The following is a 10,857-nucleotide window of genomic DNA, read 5'->3' as shown; positions in this document are numbered from 1 at the left end:
CCCCGCCCCGCGCCTCGCGCCGAGTCTTCTGAAGAAGTCCCGCCTCGCCCCAGGGCCCGCGCCTTCGGTCCGAGAAACCGCGCTTCGCACCCTGAGCCGCGCCCTCTCCTCGGGAGACCGCACCCCGCGCCCTTGAGCCAGACCCTCAAGTTGGGACGCCCTCAGCTGCGACCTCTCCTTGGGAGGCCCCGCCCGGTCCTAGGATCCGAGCCTCCTTGCTAGGAAAAGCCCGCCCCGCGCTCCGAGTCGCGCCCACTCCTAGGGAGGCCCCGCCCTGCCCCAGGCCCCCGGCCCCCTGCTAGGAAAAGCGCGCCCGGCGCCCCCCGCGGCTCCGTCTCCTCAGGAGGCCTCGCCCCGCCCTGCCTTAGGACCGTGGCCCTCCGCTGGGGAGGCCCCGCCCCGCGCTCCAAGCCGCGCCCTCTCCCAAGGAGGCCGCATCCCTGCGAGTTCCCGATTGCAGCGCGTTCTGCGGCCGCCTCGGCCACACAGCGGCGCCAAGCGCGCCTGAAACCCTCCTTCTCGGCCTGTGGCCACATCCCCGAAAGAGACCCTGTCGCCTTGGCTGCTTATCCCCGGCTCCATCTTTCCCCTAGGAGACCCCGCGCCTCCCGGGACCGGATACGCCACCAGGCGTGCGATCTCCCCCAGGGTGTCCCGGGTCCCTAGGCTGGCCCTGTGGGTCCGGAGCCTGCGCGTCAGCGCCATCGCACACCTGCGCAGCCGGGCTCCCCCGCTGAGGCGGGGAGGGTGTAGAAGTCTGCAAGGCCGGAAGGCGGTGCCCCTTCTCCTGTACAGGGGCGTTTGGGAAGCCGTCCTTCCTCATTCCTAGGCCTACGGCGCGAGCGTGGGAAGGAGGCTCCTTAGGGGCTTGCCCAGTTCTGTTCTCTCCGTCTTCCCAGTCCCACCACCAACCCAACGCACAGGCACGGACCTCCAAGTTCCCCTTGGAACCCCTGCAGCCCCCACGGTTCCTACCCCGAGCCTCCCCTTCAGGCCCTCAGTGCTGCTGCCGTTGGGGCTGACAGCAAAGCCATCCGCTTTGTCACCTCCCTCAGGCCTCCCTTCACACCTAAAAGCCTTCCCGCTCTCTGCCCCTCTGCCTCCGATGCCCGTCCTTCCAACATCGTGGGTGACCTGCCAACGAAGCTCCAGATAGCATCTCCAGGGAGGGACCTGCCTTGACTGCCAACCATAGCACCCTCTTCCCTATCGCTCACCCCTTGGCCCCTCCTACATCTCATCAGGATATTCGGGCACCCCCACAGGCGCTGGGTCTGACTGTGGGTGGCAGCCTCGCTCAGCCTCACTCACCTGGTTCGCCTGGCTCACTATGTGCTTCATGCATTTTGGTGCTTTGGATGCCCTGTTCGGGACATACCCATTCGACACTGTTGACTTTTGGGACTGAATAATTCTTTGTTTTGGGGCGGCTCTGTGCATTGCAAGATACTTATCAGCCTCCTTGACCTCTACCCACCTGATGCCTGTAGCATCCTTCCCCCCAGACCTTATGGTACCCTGGGGGACACCATCACCACTGCTCTAGGTTGAGAGAGGCTATCCGAGGCAGTCATGGTTTTTCTGCCCCGCTCTTGCTCTTGTTGGGGTTGAAGAGGAAAAAAAGGGAGAGACAAAAGAGACAGGTGAGCCAAAGCCTAGAGGCAGGAACTCAGGGGTCCCTTCAGCAGCTTAGAAACTTAGCTCACCAAGAGCAGGTCAGCCTGGCAGCTGGCCGTGGCCACCAGACTCCCCCTTTTTCCTTTCACGGATAATCTTCCCTCCTCCTGAAAACCCTTCAGGGGCTCCCTGCTGCCATCATGACAAAGCTGCATGGCTCAGTCTAGCTCATCCACCATCAGCAGCTGGGTCCCTGCCCACACCCACCATGCCTCTCTCACCCACGCTGGTCATTTTGCCAGCCCCCCCTCTGAGCTCCAGGCCGCTGTTTGCATGTTGCTCTCAGGTACCTGTCCTTCCCCCGCACCCCAGATTCCTTCCTTCTACTCCTCAGGGTCAGTTTGGCAGGCATGTCCCTGGCTACAACTCCCTCTTCTTGCATTAGTTGCTGGCTTTAAATCTTAAAAATAAAGCTTGCAGTTATTTTACAAAAAAAAAAAAAGGGTTTATTCGGGAATAGCAGAGAATTGCAATTCAGGACAGGGAAGATGTGGCAAAACCATAGGCAAGTCGGGAGAACAAAGGAACAGAATGCTCTTTTATAGAGGAGAGGGAGGAATTTGGAAGGAACAGTCATAAACCAAAAAAGTCCTTTGGAGTAAACAGGGAGTCTGAAGTATAGTGGCTTTTCATTGGCTGAGCTGTGACAGTCTCATTAGCTGGTGGTTGCTGGAGGAGGAGAAAAACCTTTCTCCTGCTGGCAAACTGAAGCAGCTAAAGCGCCCGGACTTGCAGCAAGCAGCTGTTCCTGTTGGGCGTGGGAGCTCCCCCTGCTGGCTTCCTGAATCCATTTCTAAACCACTTTCCGTTTTATTAATTTTCACACTGGTGACCCTGCGTGCAGAGTCCCAGCCATCTGCCCTGTTCCCCACACTGCCTCCTTAACGTGTCTTTATTGAATGAAGGAAGGAGCGAGCATGTGTGATGTGGGAAATTTGACCTCAGGCTCTAGGCTGCTGGCTGTGGGTTTGAGACGCCTTCTGGGCCCTGCCCTGATCCCTGAATCACCTTGGACCAAACCCACCCCTTGCCCAGCATCCTGGCTCCTGCTTTCCAGCAGACATCCCTTTGATGCCACATTCTGTCCTTCTGTTGTGCACACCAACTGCCCAGGCTGCGGTGTTCCCCCAAGAGCATCTGTACCCAGGTACCACAATTGGACCCAGCTTCTCAGCACTCAGACTCCCCCCAGGCATTGTGCATCAGGAGAAACAGTGCAACTGAGCAGGAGGCACAGTCCTGCCTCGTGGACAGGTGCACACACCAGTCAAGATTGGTGACATGCAAACCCAGGGCTGGGGAGGGTGGGAAGAGCGGACCCTAACCCTGATCCTCCCCACCAGGAGCCAGTACTGTGCTCAGCCCATTTGGGGGATAATCCTGTTGATTTTATCTGCTCCTGCCCAGCGACCTCTGTCTGATACACTCATATTAGGGGCAGGGAGAAGGAAGTACATTGGCACCACCAGCTGTGCCACCTGTCACTGCCCTGATAACGGAGAAGGCTCACAACTATCTGTATCACGTATACTTTGGGCAAAATGATCGAGCACATGAAATGCCAGGTCAGCCCACAGTCTAACGGTCCCATGCAGCTCTCCCCCGACCTACCAGGCATCTCCATTCCTGCTCCGACTCAGGAAATACCAGAGTGGAGTCTAAGCCAAAACAAAGCTGACAAGGTCAAGGCTAGGTCCAGGCAAAACTCACAGATGAGGTGGCCATTGTCATGCGGTGGTCAGTGATGGGGCCCGTCCTGGCACCGGCACCCCAGCCACCCGGGACTGTCCCTAGGGCTGTTCAGTCCAGCCTCAGGCAGGTGGAAGGTCACATTGGGTTTATCACCTCATGTCTTAGAGTAAAACATTCATTCTGTAGCCTGTGGCTCATAAGCAAAGGATTCGAAGATGGTGGCAGTCAAACAGTGGAGTAGGAAGCTCCAGGAAGTCATCTCTCCACTGAATGAACAATTGAACTGTCTTAGGCAACTATTTGGGGACTCTGGAGCCTAGTAAACCACTTGCAGTCTCCAGGGGACAGCTGGATGAAAAAGCTGGTAAATTTCAGTCCATTTTAGTCAATTTCCACCTTCTTCACAGCATCTACCAAGCCCTCACCCAGGGGCAAGCAGCCTTGGGGACCGTGACAAGTAATCCTGGCTCCTGGCAGCACTATTCACAATAACCATAATGTGGAAGCAACCCAAGTGTCCACTGATGAGCAAATGGAGAAACAAAGTGCGGCCCACTCACACAGTGGGATGTTATTCGGCCATAAAAAGGGAATGAAGTATTGACGCATGTTCCAATGTGGACGAACTTAGAAAACACTATGCTAGGTGAAAGAAGCCAGGCACAAGGACCACGGGCTGTGTGATTCTATTTTTATGAAGTGTCCAGAATAGGCAAATCTATAGAGACAGCAAGTAAATTAGTGGTTGCTACTAATAGGTATGGACTTTGGGTATGAATTGTTCCAGAACTAGATAGTGGTGATGGTTGCTCAACCTTGCAAATTATATTAAAAACCATTCAGTTGTACCCTCAAAATGGGTGAGTTGTATACTATGCGAATTGTTATAAAAGGCAAAGGGTTCACAGTCAGGCCATTTGCTTTAAGGAAGCCTATGACCTGGGGAGAGGACACAGACGCAGGGCACACACAGTGTTCGCTGAGATAGTCCGCTCACCTCCAGGCTGAGGCAGGATGGGGATGAGCATCACAGCGCACCAGGTCCCCAGGGAGGATGAGGATGACCCACCTGTGACTGTGCCTGCAGAGACAAGGCTGGCCTGCAAGATGCCAGCCAAATACGAACATAAGTAAAACAACTGAGTTTTTCACAGGTGCTCAGTCAATGCTAAGACTCCAGATCTACTGGGAGTAGCTGCTGGCACATTTTGAAAGAAGGATGGCCCCTGGTCCAGAGATCCTGGTGGGAGTTTGGTGGGGAGGCAGAGGGCTAGGCTACTGTCCTCCAGCTCAGAAGACCAAGGTGGACCCAAGAGGGCCAGACTTCAGTGGATTCAGTCATGTGGCAGTCACCTGCTGGTCACCACCCCCACCCGCAAGGTTGGGCCAGTCAGCAGGGCCAGGGGATCCCAGGGAGGAAGCAACCAGGGGACAGACCTTAGCAGGCAGCCTGCCCAGCCATCTCAGGACGCGTACAGACCCCCTTTTGGTGCAGTCATGTGCCATCGCTCTTCCCAGACAGCCCTCCCTCTGAATTCCTCCTGTGTCCATTCTCATATGGATACTCGGTGAAATATTTATTTTCACTTCAGCCATGAACTTGACATTGGAACTCTGTCAAAGTTATTATTTTGCCGTGTGCCTCTTACCCATATTTCCTGGAATATCTGTCTACCTGGATCGTGGCCCCCGCATCAGAATTCATTCTGATTTATTGCGTTTTGCCACTTGCTCTGTACCCATTTTTGCTGATATATTTGCTCTGTCAGCTCGCAGAGGAATTCATTCACATTTGTTTAATTTGGGGCTTGTTTTCCCGTTATCGGCCTACACCAAACACTGGCCAGTATTTGCTCCCCCGTCGTGTAAATTCCCTCATCGGCACATTATCCCCTTATCCACTCCACGCCAGCATTCACAGATTCTGCTCAAGCTTTATTTAGCTAAGGGATGTTATTCATTGTTTTCAGAGCTAGTAAAACATGATTGTGTTTCCTGAAGTTAAGATTGTCTGCTAGATCCTTTGTACCATGTTTACATGAATGCAGTCACACTTTGCCACACCAGTGACTTTGTATGGTCACTTTCAATGCATGTGTGAGAAAAGGCACTTAGATCCCTCCCCCACCAGATTCCTTGTAAAATCAGGGTGTACTCCATATGCTGACAAGTGTGGCAATCACAACCTTCCCCTACAGGAGCTACAATTACCGCCCCAGTTTATGCGGGGGAGACTGAGGCTCACAGAGGAGGAGCCACCTGCCCACGGGCCCACAGCAGGATTTGAAACCAAGGTGGCTGCCCCCAGAGCCTCCTATCACCTTTTCCAATTGTCAGGTGTGTGCCAGGTCCATAGAGCCTGCCACCTCCCACTGGATCCCTGGTTGGCGGTGGCTGGGGAAGCAGGAATGTGGGAGCCCAGCATGGGCACAGGCCTTGAAAGGGGGCCAAGCTGGAGGGACGCTCAGCCCCTGGCAACAGAAGGGAAGCAAAAATGACAGGGTTGAGGGGTGCCTCGGTGGCTTGGTCAGTTAAGCGTCTGCCTTCGGCTCAGGTCATGGTCCCAGGGTCCTGGGATCGAGCCCCGTGTCGGGCTCCCTGCTCAGCAGGGAGCCTGCTTCTCCCTCTGCCTCTGCCTCTCTCTCTCTCTCAGTCTCTCATGAATAAATAAATAAAATCTTTAAAAAAAATGACAGGGTTGAGGCTGGATAAACAAGTGCATCTTTGTGGTGGACAAAATAGAATCCTGCACATGAAGAAGGTGGCAGGCTCAGGGCTCAAGATGCCTTTAACAGGACCAAGTAGGTGTGTGCCGCATAAAGACTGGAATAACACAAGGACAGCAGGGGCCACCCCAGCTCCCATTATGTCCTGGGCACAGCCCTGCACCGGGAGCACATGGCTAGCAGAGCCAGGCCACAGATGGCATCTAGGACCGGAGAGAGTCTGGGACTTCTACGGGGAGATGAGAAGAGTAACAGTACCCATCCCTTGGGGTCATTGCCGAGATTCAATGGGCCCCAAAGGTGTTTAGCGCAGGCCTGGCACCCGCTAAGCAGCTGACAAACCAGGCTGTGGCTTTGCCACCTGTGTGGGGCGCCTGAGAGGGACAAGGAAGCCTCAGGAGACCAGGTTCCCCGCAAGCTGGGCGGAGCTTCAGGGGAAAGCTAGCTGCTGCCTTGGAGAGATCCAGGCAGGGCTTGAAGATGAGCAGGTTACAGGTCGGGGACTCCACATGGAAGAGGATACTTGCTGCTGGTGCTAGTCCTGAGGACACGAGTGGGGCAGAGCCGCCCACAGCTTTCCTGTATGGTGGCTGGTTGTCTGAGGGGTGGTGGCAGGTCACCAAGGACCTGGACCTTGGGAGGGGCTGACAGGTTTTGGGTCAAGTCTTAGAGACAAAGCCATCCTGAGAAGCTTGACTTTGGCTTCCCTGCAGCCCTTTCTGAAGGGCCCCCCCACAGAGAGAGACCTCAGAGCTGGGCAGGGTGTTGTAGATGTGCCACCCTTGTCCTGTGGGGTCGACCAGGAGCCAGAATGCAGGCCCAGTAGGGTCTCCTGGGAGGTGTGGTGGGACAGAAAGAGCCACTTGTTACTTGGCATATCTCTGCCTACTTTGAGCTTTTTTATCCCAACAAGCATGAGTGACTTCTGTGATAAAATATATATAATGTGCTTAAATAATAGCCATAGAAAAAAAAGGCAAAGCAGAAGTCCTGGACACTCGTGAGGGGCTGGCCTGAGTCTGGATTACATGACCAGCCTTTCATAGTTTTGGACACTGGTGGAAATGGCCCTCATCCAGCCAGCTGCCTTGCATAGGTAGAACGTCCTGCTCCCTGGCTGGGACAGTCTGTTGTCCCAAGGTGGGTGGCCCCTGGTGTACAGGGATAAGCTTGTCCGTTGTCCCCAGGGCCCAGTCTGGCTGTGTATGCCAAACTGGCTGGTAGCCAGGGCTCAGTGCTGACTGTGTTTCCTGGGTACCCATACAGGGACTGGAGGGCTTCCTGGTGGAGGCGACAGCTGAGTTGAGACAAGGAGGACTCTGGCTTGGTGAGGGAGAGCTGGGGCCTGGGGGGGGGGTCACAGTGAAACTTGGAGATGGAGAAACTGGTACCCCTCCACTATCAGCCAAACTCAACCTGAGTTGCCCCTCTAGCCAGCAGAGTGTCCTGGGGGAGGGGGTGGCTCGCAGTCTCTGCTTTTGATTTCTGACCCTTTGCTACGGGTACCCCATGCCCTTCAGCTCCCTTCAGCCGCGCAGGAATGAGCCCAACCCCAGCAGTCACCATCAGTCCTAGCTCCCAAACTAAGGGTGCCAAACCACAGCCTTTCGTGGTGCTCTGGGCATAGGGGGAGGTAAGGGGCTCCCTACTCTACATAGCATGGCTGAGGGCTCTGGTCTTACCTGCTGCCCCAGTGCCTCCCAGGGCTTCAGGCCTCCTGTAGGGCAGGCTCCTTGAGCTGCTTGGGAGGCATTTCAGCCCAGGTCTTCCTGAGGGTCGCTAGAGGCAGGGGCAGAGTAGGCCTGGCTCACTGGGTCCTTGGGGGTGGGGGGGTTGGACCAGGGCCTCTCCCTGCACCTGCTGATAAAGGTGGTTCAGGACATCCTTAAATGTCACCACTGGGGGCACCTGGGTGGCTCAGTAGGTTAGGCGTCTGCCTTCAGCTCGGGTCATGATCTCAGGGTCCTGGGATCGAGCCCCGCGTCAGGCTCCCTGCTCAGCGGGGTGTCTGCTTCTCCCTCGGCCTCTGCCTCTGCTCCTCCCCGACTTGTGCTCTCTCTCTCTCTCTCTCCCTCAAATGGATAAATAAAATGTTTTTTAGAAAATAAAATAAATGTCACCACTGGGGTTGAAGGGCTCGGAGCACCATGGGGCATCCTCATGATGATAACATGAGCATCTACTTGGGTGTTGGGGTGCGTCACTGATACACAGGGAGGGAACACCCTTACAGGTGAACTTGTGTGCCCACAAAGGCAGTGGGAAGGGGACAAGAACACACGAGCTAAGGAAGGCAAGACTAGGGATGACCCTTGTTTTATAAAAGCAATAACACCATAAAATAACCCTACAGCTTAGTTTTTCAATGTGGGATCATTTGGACCAGTTGGAGATGTGGGCCACCAGGCAGACTCCTAGCCGGTGCCCTTCAGCCCAGGCTCTCCGTAGCTTATCTGAGATTGATTGGCTGGCTCTGTCCAGGATGTCTCTGGATGCTGTTCAAGGCCTCTGGCTGCTCTCTGGGAAACGCCCCAGGGCACAGTCAGCACTTCTGCTCCCTGCGTGGTGGATGGGTTCCCCCAGGGCTGTTCACTGGCTGCCCCTTCTGCAGGTGCCCAGGGTCAGTGGAAAGGCTCTCCAGGCATGTGGAGCCCGGGCTGGTGTGGCGCCCCCTCCGCATCCGCACCCCCGTCCCTGCTCCTGTCGCTGCACGAGTGCGTCTGAAGCCACGGTTAGTCTCTCAGCCCAGCATTGATTTTCATTCCTCGCTCCAGCCACGCTCTGATGTTGGTACACACTGTACCTCCAGGTGCTGAGCGATGCTGACCTTGGCCTCCTTGTCCCCGGCAGAGCACACGGCTGACGTCCACCCGTGCATCCTGCCACTGTCCCGCAGAGGCAATAAACGACCCGGCCCGCTGGCAATCTGTGTTAGATTCTGTGATCACAGAAAGCCCTGCGGCTGGGCCTCCCCCTCCTCCGATTAATGTTTAAACACACGTGGGGTGGGGGGAAAGCAGGGGGTCAGGGGGAGGCAGAGGGGAGGAGAATTGTGTCCCCTGCCAGCCCAGAGGCTGCCAGCTGGTGAGGCTGAAGGGGAAGTAGGAAACCATGGTCCTGTGTCCTGTCAGGCGCCTGAGCCTGGGGCCGGGGGTGGGTCTGGAGGACTGCAGTGAGTACCTTAGGGCAGAGTGGGGCTGTGAGGCCCAGTGGGGAGGTCCCACCTCTGGGCCATAAGGAGGGCAGCCAGGAGGAGCCCTGGCAGAGACTGGCAGCTCAGAGGTTGTGGGGTAGCTGGGGGAGAAATGTAATACACAAACACATGGCTCTAAAACAGAGCCCTACAGGGTCCCCCCCCCACTCAGTGCCACCCTATTTCTGCCTTAATCTCCACCCCAGTTTCCAGGAACCTGGCTCTGGATCACCCAGCCCTCACCCTCAGCCTCTCAGAGGCCTTGGCTTGCTTTGAACACGACCTGATGTTTTGAAAAAGCTCATTTCCTCTCTGATTATAGAGCTAGCAGCATCATCTGAGACCCCAGCACCCAGGGTGGGAAGCCAGAGCCGAAGTTCGGGTGTACCTCTCACCAGTCTCTTCTCTTTGCAGGCCTGACACACATGCATGCACACACATCGGGCAGGTGCACACACAGATCCACGCACACCTACCTGTGCCCACTCAGCACACTCACCCCGCATCATGCATGTGCTCGTGTGTGCACACGCACCTTCCTTTCTGGGACTTCCCACCCCTCCTGGCTCCCAGCTCCCATGCTCCTGCTGCTTTCACAGCATCCTGATCCTCACAGGGGCCTGCCTGCAACCCACGGCAAGTCCCAGTTGGAGGGGGGGCTGTTCCAGGATGAGTTCTCAAGGGACCAGACAGCCCTGTGCCAGCTCATAGTAGCTCGGCGGGTGCAGAGGCCCCAGGAATGCCGAGAGGCCCTTTCAGCACTGCCCCCCACCCAGCTGCCTTCCGGGGATCTGCCGTAGGACTGGCCTCCACCCAGCAAGGGTGGGTGGGATCAGGAGCTGGAGCAATGGGGACCTGTGACACGTCAGCCCTCCAAGAGCAGGGCAGGTTCTGCGCGATGTCCTAGAAGAGCAGGAGCCTCGGGGGTGATAACTACGTGGAAGGGGAGGGATGTCCTGGGGCACCAAGGGCTCCTCAGCTAGTGGGTTCTGTCTGAGTTCCAGTGCCTCCACCCTGAGCCCTTCATGACCCCACCACTGTGCCCACAGGTAAAGACCAAGCCTCGGCTCGGCATCTGGCTGCCGAGAGCCACCGAGCCCCACAGACACAGATGGAGAACAGTGGTTACTACCTCGTGACAGCAGGTGCCAGTCACTGAGGATGCACTGGACCTGGGCACCAGGCTCAGCATCGAAGTCCCTGGACATCTGGAACAGCCCACAGGCCTTTTAAAACTGTGGACAAAACACCATTAAGATTGGTGGAATTTATTTTTTTCATGCATAGAGCTCTGGGCACTCAAACATTCTCCCCTCGATATGCTGCCCTTCACACAGTAGGTCTGGGTGGCGAGCCCTGCAATGCGAGGGGGCTGGAGGAGCTTGGCCCAAGTTCAAGGTGAAGTTGAGGGCAGAAGGCAGGAGGTCCTGACCTTAGCCTCCCTTATAGCCCCGCTCAAGGACCAAGAATGGGGAGCCGTAGTGCAGGGCACACAAGGTGATGTTTCCGGTCCCCCGGCTCCGGCCACAAAGAGGTCCTCCAGCTGCTGCCTCTCTTCAGAGGGCACAT

This window comes from Mirounga leonina, unplaced genomic scaffold (genome assembly GCF_011800145.1).
Source record: "Mirounga leonina isolate KUSES-001 unplaced genomic scaffold, KU_Mleo_1.0 Mir_481, whole genome shotgun sequence".
In the NCBI taxonomy this organism is placed as follows: domain Eukaryota; kingdom Metazoa; phylum Chordata; class Mammalia; order Carnivora; family Phocidae; genus Mirounga; species Mirounga leonina.
The sequence above is the reverse complement of the archived record's forward strand: the minus strand, read 5'-3'. Positions refer to the sequence as shown.